The sequence below is a fragment of the Amblyomma americanum genome, chromosome 6 (assembly GCF_052857255.1).
Source record: "Amblyomma americanum isolate KBUSLIRL-KWMA chromosome 6, ASM5285725v1, whole genome shotgun sequence".
NCBI classification, from domain to species: Eukaryota; Metazoa; Arthropoda; class Arachnida; order Ixodida; family Ixodidae; genus Amblyomma; species Amblyomma americanum.
This window is the reverse complement of record NC_135502.1, coordinates 113,113,092-113,128,793: the sequence shown is the minus strand read 5'-3', so window position 1 is coordinate 113,128,793 and position 15,702 is coordinate 113,113,092.

Here is a 15,702-nt window from a genome sequence, read left to right as displayed (position 1 = left end):
CGCTGTAACATATCACATGGGAATGCATACATAATGTACCTTTCCGAGGTAACAAAGAGCCAAATGCGGAGCAGTGGGAGGAGCGGCTAACAAGCAGCCAGCTCAAGGTCCAAAGAGACCTAGTGAGCCACGCATGCAGGATGGCCAGGGATAGTGGTTCCTTGGACTAGGGCCGCCAACCACGCTCAGCCTGGAAGACATCGGCAATCTTCGGGCAAGCACCAAGACTCATTTATTAGAGCAATAAAATTTATTCACTCACTCACTCACTTGAACATGCAAAATCTTTCCGTGACAAATTTGATCATATGCAAATGTAGAGAATGTCTTTCGATGTAGTTCAGTGCAGCCTTCGTGTGCATCTCTTATGTTATTCGTGTGTTCGCCCTAATATTTTGTTACCGCTTTAGTGTGCGATGCTCCCGGCGCGGGAAGCTTCCTTTACAAAAATGGTCTTATAGACAGTCTATAGACTTCTTGTAGACTCTACTGCCTTCCTATTGATATTTCGTTTTGTATATTCATAGGACTTAGACTGTCTGTAGACAGGTCTACTAAAAGTGTATCGCCATAAATCTACAGATTGTTTATAGACGCTCTATAGGTTTTGGGTTGCCTATAGACAGAAGCATGCTGGCAATTTGAATCAGTGGCATGACTATTGTGCTTGCGCGTTTTGTTTGTTTCAGGTCTTCAGCAGCAGGGCAGACTGCGACCGCCCTTTTCATCTTTTTGGGTGCAGTGACATTGAAAGGTACTTGTTTTGTTTAACTTTGAAATAAAGCTACTTGTGCTTGTTGCATAACTGCGTTGTTTTATTCACAACTGGCCGACAGTAAATGAAATGACTCCAGTTCCAGTTAACAATATGGGCAGCGAGTAACAGTATATGATTAAGCGAGTGCTGTGCCATATGCCTGCGCGCGCGCGCGCGCGTGTGTGTGTGTGTGTGTGTGTGTGTGTGTGTGTGTGTGTGTGTGTGTGTGTGTGTGTGTGTGTGTGTGTGTGTGTGTGTGTGTGTGTGTGTGTGTGTGTGTGTGTGTGTGCGTGTGTGTGTGTGTGCGCGTGTGTGCGCGCGCGCGCGCGTGCGTGCGTGCGTGCGCGCGCGTGTGTGTGTGTGTGTGTGTGTGTGTGTGTGTGTGTGTGTGTGTGTGTGTGTGTGTGTGTGTGTGTGTGTGTGTGTGTGTGTGTGTGTGCGTGTGTGTGTATGTATGTGCGCGTGCGTGCGTGCGTGCGTGTGCGTGTGTTTGTGTGTACGTGTGTGTAGCTGTGTAGCTTTTTCTTTGTAGCCGTATGGCTGCGCTTTGGTGGATGCTAATGAGTAATTGTTCCTTTATTACAAATCTACTCCACCTTAGGAGATTCCTCCAGAACAGTGGACCATTCTATGGGATCTGTAAAAGCATTATTTCACATGAGTGGTGATCCTGTCGTGGCTGGCGAAGGATTTCCCTCGACGCAGGAACAATGACCGCGGCATTTCTGTATCTAATGTATTTCTCTTTTACGGGATGTTATGCTTTAATGAAGCTCTGTTTTCGGTTAAAATGACAATATTTACAATCTTAGCCTGATAACCTGTCAGTCCAGCTGGGCTTTAGTAGTTAAGTGCGCGTCAGCATAGTTCAATGTGTCGTCACTGGCAAGCGCATTCTCCATCGTACCATATATGATGTGCATACTTTGCACTTCGCGGCAGCCTCCATGTTTGGGACGAGAATGCGCGGCAGAAAAAGAATAAATACTTGGACATTTTTCTAATCCGCTTATCGCAAACTGTTCTGGCACACACTGAAGGTAGCTTCTAGACCCAAATGTGGCACTCCCGTGAAGTCTGGTGCAAAGTATCTCTAGTTCCGCAATCAACGCGCATAGGCTTATGTTGCCTCAGTAAATGAAAGGTGTGTTTCTAGTATTTAGTAATGATCGACCGTGTGCCCCGTCTCCAGCTTACGTAATGCATATTTTTAATGGTACAGTTATCAATGTACTTTGCACCCGGGGCGAAAATGAAAGCGGAATGGAGCTTTTTGCAACCTCCGTGTTGCAGTTTTCTGTATATATCAATATGTACCCCTCTTACCAACCCCCCCCCCCCCCTCCCCGCCCTTTTTTTCATATATCTCTACAATCTGACCTGAACGCAGTAAGCTCTTGGTGCTCATCATGGTTAATGGCAATAAGCGTTTCTAAAACTAAACTAATATCTTTCACTCGCCGTACAGCTCGCATTCCAACCACTTATATTCTAAATGACAATACTGTGGAACTAACATCAACATACAAGTACCTTGGGGTGCACCTTCAGTTTGACCTAACATGGCATCACCATATCGACCTCACCCTAGCATCTGCTAACCGCTCACTTGGTTTTCTTAAACGTAACCTCAGATACGCCCCTATACATGTTAAAAAGCTTGCTTATATAACTCTAATACGCCCTAAAATCGAATATGCTGCGGCCATTTGGGACCCTATTCAAGCCTACGTTATCACTAACATTGAATCCTTGCAAAACCGTGCTGTTCGTTTCATATTTTCCGACTACTCACCCTTCACAAGTCTTTCAGCATTAAAAAAACGTGCCGAACTGGAAGATTTGTCATATCGCCGTAAACTTGCTCGCTTAACCCTTTCCCATAAGCTCTATCACCACCCATCCCTTCGCCGTGATTTGTTTCAGTCACCTGATGCTCTCTTTCCACGCCGTGATCATTCTTTCAAAGTTAAACGCGTAAACTGTCATTCATCGTCTTATGCCAATTCATTTATTCCCCGTACTATCACTGAATGGAATAGTTTGCCATCAGTCATCGCCACAGAAACTGACAATAAAAAAATTCCAAGAGCTTCTTCGCTGTGACGGAAATGTGTAAATGTTTGCTGTTTTTGTTAGTGTTCAATTTTTCTTTGTGTGATGCCTTATGTTTTAATTAGCGTTTTTTTTTGTTACACTTACTTGTTGAAATGTATCGCGATTACTTATGATTGTACCCCCCCCCCCTATGTAATACCCTCTTCTGGAGGGCCTTTAGGGGTAACTTGAATAAATAAAAATAAATAAATATCTCGCTAGAGAAATTTAAGTTTCCGAGCGTATGTATTGCAGCGGTTTCAGACAGTGTTGCGATAACGTCCAGCTCGTCATTAAGAAAATAAAACTTAGAAAATGGTTTTTGAGGAAAGCAAACAGTGTGACATTCCGTGTGTGCTACGAGGATCCACGTTCGACGGCGCGGCATAGACGGAGACCCGTGACAGCGGCATCATCAATTACCCAGCCATGCTCTTTGAGTGACGACCAGAAAAACCGGTCCCGCCGCCGCCCCGGGGAAACAGGCTTTATCCTCCCCAATTTCCGGTTACATTCCAGGACAAGGGAGCTGTCAGCGGGCCAGAGCGCGCCGTACCACAGCCGACGCTATGCGAAACCGCGAAGACGACATTCTTTCCCTCCCCCCCCTTTGTCGTGGGCTATCGCCGGGAAGGCACCCACAGCTTCCCAGAAGGGCCGCGACGGACACCTGTCATGGCGGACAGGCAGTACTCGCCAAGAATGTGGAAAGACAGGCGCTAGTGAATTAGCTCCGAAGAGAGAGCCTGTGTATACTCTCACTTGAGAGAGAGTGGTGGCGTTTTTGTTGTTTATTTAGTCTGTATTGTTAACAGACTCTGGGGTCGAGGCTAAGCCCAGCCCAAGGGATGGTCCCCATCTCGCATGTTATTTTGGATTGGAGAATTGATGCTTTGGGCGGGCCACTGGAAATGACCGCCCTTAGTCCTTTGTTAATCAAGTGCTTAAAAGCGCATGTAAACGGATGCAGTGCAGTCTGAGCTGGGGCTCCATGCTTAGTATGGAATGTGATGCTACTTAGGCACTAACCTGCCCGGTCGATGAGTAAAGTAGTGCAAAGTTTGTTCTGTTGTAAAATTATGCTCTGCTGTCATCATCTACAAGCTCGCCTCCTGTTCATCTTCCAAGCCGAACGACACAAGAGGAAGGGTTTGGGAACCATCCTCGAAGAAACGGACGACTATTGAAATTCTACTGCATACACGCTCAGGACGACATCATTCGCCAAGAGGGCCTTCAGCGCCGAAGCCCCGACGGCGTGCAGCTTCTGCCAGCAACCGCTCGAGCCCAACTCCGGAGCCACTCCATCGCCCCCATGAAGTCGTCGGCACGTAAGCTCGGACGCCCCAGCCTCTGATGTATAATCTTCATCATGTGTAATTATTGAATATACCTGTTTGTTTAAACTGAGCCATACGGTGTCTCTTTGCCTCTCCGTCCCGTGTGGACCTGCGCATTATGGGGGTCATCACAACAGCACAGTATTTTTGTCAGCATCTCGTTGGTTGGCTTTGGCATATTTTTTGCCGCCGAATCCGCCCTGTGTGTTATAAAACGTGAAGGCAGCTGCGTACCAATGGCTGCCGAACCTGCGTATTTCACGTGCGCCTTTCACACAGGGAACTTCTGTTTGCAGTAGCGGGCTATACTAAAACTTCCGCAGCCTTGTCTGGAGTCTAGAGTTTTACAGGTACATGTCTGGCCGGGGATAGGCATGGAGATGAGACTGAACCGCTGACCAATAATGAAGTGATTAAAAGCTTAATGTTATTGCATTTAGGTTAACACAAAAAAATTTCCGGCTTCTCTTTCATGAAATTCTCTGATTAGTAGAGAGATGTCACGTGACATTTAAGGTAATATTAGCCTGCCCACCAGTGCCAATTTCGATGCAGTTGCCCCCTGCCTATCGTGGCGCTGCGCATGAGCCTTGCGGGATCTCGGGAAGAGCAACCCCGGTCTCGCAAGCCCCACAGGCCGCTGTGTTTGAAACAGACTCCTGCCGGGGCCGTGGCATATCGCTTAAAGGGACCCAGAAAGGAGCTCTCAATAAAGTTGGGATATGTTTGGTAGGTTAAAAGGCGCCGCTTCATAATTACCCTCCAGAAAGAATTTTTTAATACGTTTTGTGGAAGCTGAGTTTTATGCAGACAAAATCTGAACTTCCGCGTCTTCGCGCCTTTTCCTCTCTCGCACGCCAAAGCGCCGGCGCTCCTCCGGCGACACTACCTACTCGGCCCCTCCCCTACCTCCGCTAGCTGCGGCGCGCGGAGTTGCCGCTCGCGACCATGGTAACGCGTGACGTCTGAAAGAATTTGGCGCTTTCAACCAATGATAACCCTCGGCTGCTGATGTCACTTGCGCGATGTGACGTCATGTGCCAGGTTTAGCGCGAAAGCCCTGCACCGCGCGTCGCTGCGAGGTGCGAAAGCGGGAATTTTTAAAAATGTGTTGTAAATTTCCCGCTCGCTTTTGATGTCTCGATCGCGGCATGGACGCTCGGTGGCCTCCATTCTATATTGTGCAATCATTTAAAACCCAATCTCAAACACCCCTTTCTGTGGCCCTCTAACTGCTGCACCACCGCCCCAGTGGGCGTATAAAAGCTTCCTGCGAACACCACGTGACTACCACTGCACCAATCAGGGCACCCCTAAATTTGAAAGCCGTTAAAATTTGTAAGTTGGCCCACCCCTCAAAATTCCAAATGAGCTCCAAAATTTTGTAAGTAGGCCCACTTCAGAAATAGTTAAGGTGGATTAGTTGGGTTAGTATAATCCTATAGGATTATCTAGTGTAAGGTGCCCGAACACTCAAGCAGGTGACGACTCGTGTATACCTTAGAAGTGCAATGAAACGGGTTCCAGCCAGAGATTTCGAAGCGAAAATGGCAAGAAAAAAATTGGCTATGGTTCATCCCGGATGAACCTAGTTTACAGAGCGGAAGCTCGATTAAGCATGGTAAGACATGGTTTGCTGCTGTTAAACTTTATTTCATATCAACGACTTGGTTGTTGCTTGATTTAAGAGGCATCATCATAAGGTTCATCAGATTCAATAAGCTGTCTACTATACACAGCCAAAGCACTAGTTCCAATGCGCGACTCCCCCATGGCTATCTGCGAAGCAACTCTTAACGCTTTTTATTATGTCCTCAGATGTACAGAGAGGTGAGCGGTGAATCACGTTGTTCCACGCAGTTGCGAAACCGCGCGGCGAGTCACGCGTTATGACGTCACAACCGCACTCGCTCCGCCGCTTGAAGGTCATTCTTCGGAGCGACATCACCTCGAAGTGGGAGGAGTAGAGCTTCGGCTCTAAAATATTAGACACCCATTTTTATACACCATAGCAGGCAACCTAAGTGCTATCGCATTTTCTTCTTTAAGGATGTGATTTAGAAGTCCTCCAAGTTTTTTTCAGATCCCACACAGGAGCCTTATTCACAATGTGGCAGCTTTCAACGGACGACCTTCAAGTTTTTCTTTGAAGGGGCCATGCAACGATATTTACCGAGTTCAAGAAAAGGGGGTGATCAATAGATATTCCATCGCCAGTCGGCCCACCGCAAAAAAATATTTGAACTAGCTTCATTGACAGGGAAGATCGCGGTGACACAATATAATGCATCACTCCCAGATCTCGTGCACGCGCGCGCGCCAGGAAAAAAGGGTTGCTACAACGCCCCGCCCATGAATACGTAACGCACCGATGCGCGTTTTACTTACGGTGGCTGCACCCGTTAACCCGCCCGTGGGAGCACTGCCTTCTATAACCGCTTTCATTGCGAACACATCATGAACCCGTAGGTCGAAGCATGACTCGTAAAGCTCTATAGCGCAACTCGACCACAAACTGAGCAGTCTGTCGGCTGAAGGCAACTGCAGACATATATCTTACCAAACCTCTTTATTCTTAATGAAATCCACACATACATACACCGAAACATATGTCCTTGGTACAGAGACAGACGAGCACTATGTACCTCACAACACGGGATTGTCAGACAACCACAGCAGTCCCACACACGGAATCCCATACCGGAGCAGTGGCAGGCCGCGTCCAGGTCCAGCGAGGATCTGGACGACGTAGTCCGGGTGGTCGGCTTGGCGTGCAGCCGTGGCCGCTGGAGGTCTGGACTATAGCCCGCAAGTTGGACTAGACGTCTAAAACTTTAGAGAGAAAATAGTTCTGCACTCACTCATTGCTGAACGCCCAGCAACGACAGCAGAGTTGAGATTCGTCGGTGTTTCACGGACCTCACCCCACCCACGCTCCTACTGGAGGACGACACCCACTCCCATGTTTTGCTCAGTGTCGCGTGCTCCGTGAGCTTCCCGAGACATGATGTGAGGGAAACGGGTCTAAGGTATTCCACGTTGAGTTCCTTGTTAGGTTGTGGAACGAATGTCACTTTGGCATGTTTCCAGCTGCTCTGAATGATTCCTGTCTCCCAGCATATGCTGATGTAATCTGTAAGTGCCGCGACAATTTCAAGTCTAGGTTACGGAGTGCCTTATTTGTAATTAGGGTTGGTCCTGCCTCTGAGGTCCTCAGCTGGCCCAGCACGGCCCAGGCTTCTGCCCACTTGCGGGTTTTGTTGTCCCGAATACTGCGGGCTCGTTTCTGTGTATAAGCGATGTGTTGCGTATTAACCATAATGAGACGGCACACGCAGCGGCGCGAGCGCTAACCAACCGCGCCCCGGCAGCACACACCGTCCGACGTGGTTCGGAGCCAAGGACCGCATGACGGACTGCAGCGAAATCACGAAGGCCTACCGCCTGGCTCGCAGGACTCTCCCACCCCCGCACCCGAGGCTGAGTCGAGCGGAGGCGGTACTACTGAGACAGCTCCAGACCGGATCGCTACCGAGCCCGGGACTGATGCATCGCATGTACCCCGAGACCTACCCGACCGATACGTGTAGAGTCTGCCGGAGGGAGACGGCAGATCAAACGCACATCTTGTGGGACTGCATCAAAAATCCAAAGAAAGCAAGATCAAGAACAATCCCGCCTCGGCTGGAGGCAGCCGCGAAGAACGACGACCAAGACCAACAGCTATGGGCCGTCCAGCAGGTCCTCGAGGCGCTCGAAAGGCAGGGACCCAGCGAGCCGACAACGGCGAGTGGAGACCCGCGCCGAGTAACGGCAACCTCGTAGACGACGTAGGCCCTCGTCGGGGCGCGCGAGCGCCCAATTGCAGGCACAAATAAAGTTTGCACCAATCCAATCCAATCCAATTGGGTATTAAGGCGAATGCCTTTAATGGCCCATACTCGCGGCCATGGATCAGTCCGGCGTCCGTTACATCCAGCAACTAACTAGTTAACTAGTCAAAACTAATACTAGGCATTACTAAAGAGTCACTTGAAATGATTAAGCAACAATTAATGAGTAGTTAGTGATTATTCATTACTTAGTAGTTAACTATTTTCATTTCATTTTCCTTTCCTTACGGCGCGGTTCGGGTGTCCACTGAGATAAGTAAGACAGGCGTCATTTCCTTTAGTTAAATTGTCCAAAGGGCAAGGCGTTGCGCCGAACGGTCTATGGCGTTCGTTCCGTGGACCCCTTGGCAACGCTGCAACACTCTGTCGCATCCCAATGTAGACGCCTCCTGAACTCCGATCTGGAAGGATGCCGCCTAAATGCTGTTTGCAATTTTTAATCAGTTCGCCGCGGTGGCTCACAGGTTAGGGCGCTCGGCTACTGATCCGGAGTTCCCGGGTTCGAACCAGACCGCGGCGGCTGCGTTTTTGTGGAGGCAAAACGCTAAGGCACCGGTGTGCTGTGCGATGTCGGTGCACTGCGTCTCTGCCTAGGTCTCCCTCAATCAGTTTCCACCGCAGTTCTGTACTTGGAGGCTCGTATTCCCGACCTTAACACCCGTCTTCACCTTTTAACTGTCGGGATTTTGTTGCTGCCATTTGAGTCGGCTCCTGTTGTGGCTACACCTATTTTCGTCAGCATCCAGCCCTCTTTCTCACTCCTCATTGGCCAAGGTTCCGCCTCCCTCAAGTTGTATTTACTCAGAACCTTCTATCCAACATTGGTGTGGATCTCAGTTTTGTACGCAGAGTTGGTTCGGCAGCGTCCCCTGTTGATATTTCTTTTGATTATATTTTCCCACCTAATGCGAAGCATCTGCCTGCAAGGACATTAACTGGAATCCTATTTGATCACCTTGCCCAGTACCCGCAACATACTGTAATTGCTACAGATGCGTCTGGGGCCGACCGGAAGGCAGGGGTTCGTATTTTTTCAGAGTATCTCTTGTGAAACTTTTCGGTTAGAGTCCCAAATTACGCAACCATATTTCTATCAGAGTTTATGGCTCTGGGGCTGGCCGCTTTGAAAATTCCCACAGCTGTTTCTCAGGTGATATTCCTCTCAGATTGTTTCCCTGTTTTGCTGGCGCTGGAGTCCACACGAGACGCTTTTTTGAGACGGTCACTAAAGTTTTTTAATCCTGGATGGGTGAAAGAGGTGCGCTTCGTTTGGATACCAGGCCACTGCGGTATTTTACAAAATGAAGCAGCAGACATTTCGGCAAAATTAGCTCTAAATGCACCAGTTGCCTGTAGCATCCCTAATCTTGTTCTTTTCGGTATGACTCGATTACAGCGTTTTCAGTTTATAACCGCCGCATGCAACAATCCCTTACTCTCTACTGTTGACTACCAACATCCCATGTACCCATGGAATACTCGTAGGTGCAAAAAACCCGGAAGTGTGAGTTAGCGATGACACTCATGCGGTGAAGGATTCCCCGTTTAAATCTTTACTTATATATGTAGATGCGGGTTCCGTCTCACAAACCTTTGTGCGGCTTGTGGTGAAAAAGAGACATTGGAGCATTTCCTACTGCCCCGCCGCGGTGGCTCAGTGGTTAGGGCGCTCGACTACTGATCCGGAGTTCCCGGGTTCGAACCCGACCGCGGCGGCTGCGTTTTTATGGAGGAAAAATGCTAAGGCGCCCGTGTGCTGTGCGATGTCAGTGCACGTTAAAGATCCCCAGGTGGTCGAAATTATTCCGGAGCCCTCCACTACGGCACCTATTCTTCCTTTCTTCTTTCACTCCCTCCTTTATCCCTTCCCTTACGGCGCGGTTCAGGTGTCCAAAGATATATGAGACAGATATTGCGCCATTTCCTTTCCCCAAAAACCAATTATTATTATTATTATTATTTCCTACTCTCTTGCCGGAAGTTTGCACATCAGAGGAGAGCACACCTAGAAATTCCCATTACGAAGTTGGGTCTCACTTTGCCTGTTCCCCTCCTCCGCTCTTTCGGCGCGAGCGCCAGAGGTTTTGCATTGCATCAAGTTTGCGAATACCTCCACAATTATATAACAGCTACCGGCAGATTCCCTTCCTAATTGTTTCCAAAATTTCGGCATTCAAAAGAGCTTTTGGTTATTTTCATATATTTTTTTTATTTAATTCTCAGATATTCTCTCCCGATATTTTGTTTCTACCTTTTCTTTTAAATTACTCTGAAATTTCACCCAAGGCACAATCATTAGCTTGACGTCAGTTTTGCCCCATTCTATGGGGTCTCCCCACTTAACCTTGGCCAAATACCCGTCGTGGGGATGTGCCATGTGACCAAGGCAACAACAACAACAAGTGGAGATAGCTTGACACTCTAAAAGGTCAGTCACAATCAGTTCTAACGCCCCCCCCCCCTTTTCATGCACACAAAAATATAGTCAAAATATACTTCCAGAATCGCAGTGGAATTTGTTCCTTCAGTTGTGGGGTGGCTAGCCCTGCGTTCGCGCGCTTCAGACGGCAATAGTGCAGGCGGGCGCCCACTTCTTCGCGGCTTATCTACCTATGGCTACCGCAACAAAAAAAATCATTTGTCCACAAAAGGAGCAGTGAGAGAGAGTGTGTGCGTAATAATTGGCGCAGTGGAGGACTCCGGATTATTCGACCACTAGCGGTTTTTTAAAACCTTTTCCATCCTCCAAGTTTTAAACGTGCACTTATCGCACAGCCACGGCGCCGTCTGCATTCGCCTCAATCAGAAACCGGCCGCCCAAGCTGGGACGCCGGTGCTTGATCACTGGTCGCCCAGCAGCCCAGCGTATAACCACCAGCCGCCCTACGAGATTTTAGCTCTGCCTTTGAGACGCGCGATCGAGTGCGTCAACCGCTTTGGAAATATTGACACGGGGCCTCTGATTGCAAAATGGGCGGCTATGTATGCGACCGTTCACCACAGCTCAGTTAATCATGCTAGAGTGAGTGAGTGAATAAACTTTATTGCTCTAATAAAGGAGTCTCGCTGCTTGCCCGAAGATTGCCGATGTCTTCCAGGCTGAGCGTGGTTGGCGCCCCTAGTCCAAGGCACCACTTTCCCTGGCGATCCGGCATACGTTGCTCACTAGGTCTCTTTGGACCTTGAGCTGGCTGCTGGTTAGCCGGTCCTCCCACTGCTCCGCATTTGGCTCTTTGTTACCTCGGAAAGCTACATTGTGTATGCATTCCCATGTGATATGTTACAGCGTGGGGGTTGCCCCGCACCACGGACATGTATCCCTATAGACCTCCTGCATGTTTGTAAACAAACGAGGTGGCGCTGCAGTCGCTAGCGAGCTCGTGGTAGGCAAAAGGTCGGGGAGTGGCGTCGCGGATAGGTGTTGAGCGCGGGTTTTCAAGGCTTGTAGGCGCGTTTCCAGTTTCTGCGAATCAGAGCAATGGTCGATGCTTCCAACTTGTAATTTGTTGAAGTACACGAGCTCGCGTTGGCCACGTGCGGCCTATAAAGAGAAATAGTTTGCCACTGTATTGTATATATGGTTAGTAGTAAACATGTAGAAAGCGTTCCTGCCGTTTATTTATGCGCTAGGCATTGAATAAAACAAGTTTTGACACTCTGCACTAGCCGGAATGATTTTACTTCGGGACAGTAGTGAGGGGAAGTGCTGGCGTTGTTTCGTCGAAGCAGACCTGCGCTCATCGTCTGCTGACATACGTACGTGTCGCGCTGCGCGAAAAGTGGGGACAGCGTCGTGTCCCTGATCTCCTGTCTCGCTTAGCGCTGTTTTTGGCCGCATGACCACGCACCAGCCAGGCCGACTTGTCCTCTTGTTAAGCTGGTCGATTTGATGAAAATTTTTTATTTCTAGAATTATTTTCTTTCCTAGCCCTGAAGTCTAGTTTCGTGACGAAAAATTATAGCAAAATATTGAGTACAAATTTATAAATTACGAATTTTAGAAGTGTGGTCGTCAAAAATTGTGAGGTAATTTCTTTGATTTCAGTGCCGCATTTCTTTGACCAAACGAAAGCGAAGATGCCATAAACGAGGGAATAAACTTTAAGGTTCGTTTTCTGACCTCTCCCATTTTCTGCGACTGGATCACTCACCTTCGTAATTCGCATGAAAATCAAATGATTCCATTTGTCGCAAACTATTCCTGAGACGTTGAGGAGCGTAATAAATCTCTCGATTTTTTTCCCTACACGTGCAGTATTGTGTTAGTTATTTTTTGTAAGAAACGTTTTCATGTAGCTATGCATGCTAAGTACTGATCATATAGAAAAAGAACTAATCGCGTCATCATACAGAACAGGGCTTTATGTACATGCTGGCATAAAAAAAACTGCCCACTATCTACTCAATTATTTGAGACCTTGGGGGGACTTGACGACGGTGTTAATTATAATTACCCAGAACTGCACCAGGTATAGCTATAAATAAAAGGAATTACTGAAACTAGCGTAGGAATTTCATATTTGCACCAAGTTTAGTTACATATCGCATGCATGAATAATGAAAACACTTTTCATTGCTGCGTCTCCTCTCAATCTCGCCACGTGTCTGTTAGTAGCACGCCTGCGGCTGCTTCTTTCCAAACAAGCTTCGCGATCATGTATTACCTCATGAAACATGACACATGCATGATGCAATAAAAAACAAATGGCGTTTAGCACACTTAAGGTACGCTATTCTAAGCACACCAACGCGACCGCGCAAGATTGACACAACTTACCAAACTTCTTTCTACTCGAATGAAATAATTACGTCGTCATATCAAGAAACAGTTCCAAGTAAATATAAAATGCCATAAAACGAGCCATTAAAACATGGTGTGCTATTAACAAAAAAACGCATTCCTTGGGGGCGAGTCAACCTGTCGGCGCCCCGTGCACTCCGGCTCAAGGTGATAAGTACGTGTGCAGCTATATATGTCTTTTTTTTCCTTGAGCAATTGTCAGCCTACTATCCTGATGTTCAGGTGAATGAACGCAGTAACTTGCATGCTATTAAGTGCATTGAGTGGCAGTGCCTATCGACTCCCAGACTTCGCGCTTTACTACCGTGGCCCAATGCCTGTCAGCCAGTTTCCGAATGCGGCATTATGCGCGAGAAACCTATCGAGGCTAATTTAATATTTTCTATGCTACTACGCGGATCCAGCAGTGACGCAGCTGGTCAATACATGCTGCTTCTGCAGTGCACAGGCTTGAAGCAGCCGCCGGTAGCTGCGGCAGCTGCGGTAGGCACGGGCAAGCGGAACCTGTTTTGCCTACCATGCGAAAGTCGCTGCTAACATCAGCGCCACCGCATCTTCGTGACGTCGCGGGAAGGAGGTCCATACTGCTCCGGATACATCTTATGTAGAATGTGAAGGTTGTGGAAGGCTCCTGTTTGGAGTCTTCTCCAACATGCCGCTTCATATTGTGTTAGCAGAGGATGTGGCTGGGAATGTTTGCGTCTTCTGCCTGTGATGAGGTTGAGGATAGCTGCGTACGTGAGGTCTACCGTTATCTCCGGGCCGTCCGAGGCGTTTGACGCACCAGCTCGGATAGTAAGCTCGCGAGCTAGCTTGTCCGCCTTCAGATCGCCTTCGACTCCGGCGTGTCCTTGTACCCAGTAGATCCTATGTTGGATCTTTTCGTTGGTTCGCTGCGTTTTCAAGAGAATCCTTAGTGCTTTCTTGTTGATTCTTCCTACCATGTAGCGTCTGCACGCTTCTTGGGAATCCGTTATGATTGTGAGAGATTTGTTGGTGCGATAACCCTCGGCTGCCGCTAGAGCTACGACGATCTCCTCTGCCTCAGTTATCGTCCCATGCTTGATGTTTTTTGCACAGATGCTACGCTTTTAGGATCCAAAAAATGCAGTATCAATATCAAGGTTTGCGGATATTCGTGCCAACAAGGGCTTTAAAATAAACTATTCACGCTGGTCAATTTTGTCTGGAAAGGGAAAACAGCAATTTTATTTGCACATAGGCGGCGATACTTTAAGGTAGTTTTGAAAATTGGCCACTGGCGATTGCACGGGTTTTGAAACGTGGTTTAGGAAGTGGTGTACACACACACAGACGCATGCAACAGTGCACACGCGCATGCACACAAGAATGCGCGCACTCTTCTCGTGTCTACGTGGCAGTGGCAGAACGCGATAAAAGGAGGTTTCTCTGCCCCGGGGGTGTGAGCCAGTGGCGTTGCGATACAAGTAGGCCACGAGAACGCGACGCCAAGCCACCAGTAGCGGAAGGGACGAGCGGTCATTTGGACGTAATCATTCTGTCCTCGCTCAGCTGGAGTGCTGTTTGACAGCGGCAAGCTTCCGATTCGTTCGAACTTGTTCCATCTCGCGCAGGTGGCCGATCCAACTCTGTCGGTGCTCCAACGTTTCAACGTCCGGCTCTCAGTCCAAGCCGGCTCCTGGTAGTGACTACTAAGGCAGCAGCTGCGCGTACCTGACATCAGCCTCTCTTACATCGAGCACGGTACCACCTCTGCTAGTCGTGGGCTCGAAGGAGTTCGGCATTCTTCGTCACAGACTCGGAGAATACAGGATGTCCAATGTTCACGTAATTCGAGAACGCAGAAAGTAGTTTCCGTTATTTTTTTTTTCATTTCCCGCGCGTTTTTCCCTGATAGCTTACCATGGGGTGTTGTCCGAGGCGCAGGTTAAGAGCATAATAATGTGTTTGGAATGTGCGGGCGTGCCCTGGAACAGAGATGTTTAGTTTATGAGGGTTTAAAGTCCGAAAGCGACTCAGGTATAACCCTCGCATTACATAAGGTTCGTGCTTTTTCAAAACCAGGAACCACGGAGGCGAGAGGCTGAGAATAAATTACGTACTTTGTTCCCTCATTTTCACTTAGTCGCAGCGGCGGTTCAGTCAACTAGACCGCTCGTTTGGGCGGGTTTTCCTACTCATTATGGCGGCCAGCTAAACTGTGCTGTGCATAAGCTGTGGGAATTCCGCGTCACTGCTGTTTTGAAGTTTTCGCGGTGTGGATGCCGTTTTTGCGACGTCCGCTGACGTAGCGAAAGTGGGGTGTTTCACCGGTGGCACAGCCGCTCGAGGCTGGAGCCTTCGCTCACGCACCCCCAAAAGTAGCACAGCGGTGGCTTTCCACAGGAAGGTCCCGACGCTGGTCCGGGCTCGACAATTTGCAGTTGTCGGAAGGTGAGTACAAGCGCCGACCGTGTCGCTATTGAGATTTATTTAAGCTGACTTTCATGGGGAACTTGCTACTGCAGTGAGTAAGACGCGGCATACTTGGGATTTATTCGTGTCGTGCGATCATACAGTGCTGGGTTACTGCTGTTCACGCTATGGAGGTGAATACAGCGAATTTGCCCATGCGTTGTTAGTACGCGCAATCTCCGATGTGGCCTACTGTTTCTAGGGGAAATTTCACTTATACAGTTCTCTGTTATTTGTCTCTACTCACTCTGAAAATGTTTACTCGCGTGTTTGATTTGCCCTGTAGCGATTTTGGTGAGCAAGAACTTGTGCCGCGAGGCACTCAGTTCTTTCGTCGATGAATGGGCTATTAATTGCTAATCGTTTCGGTTAACCTTT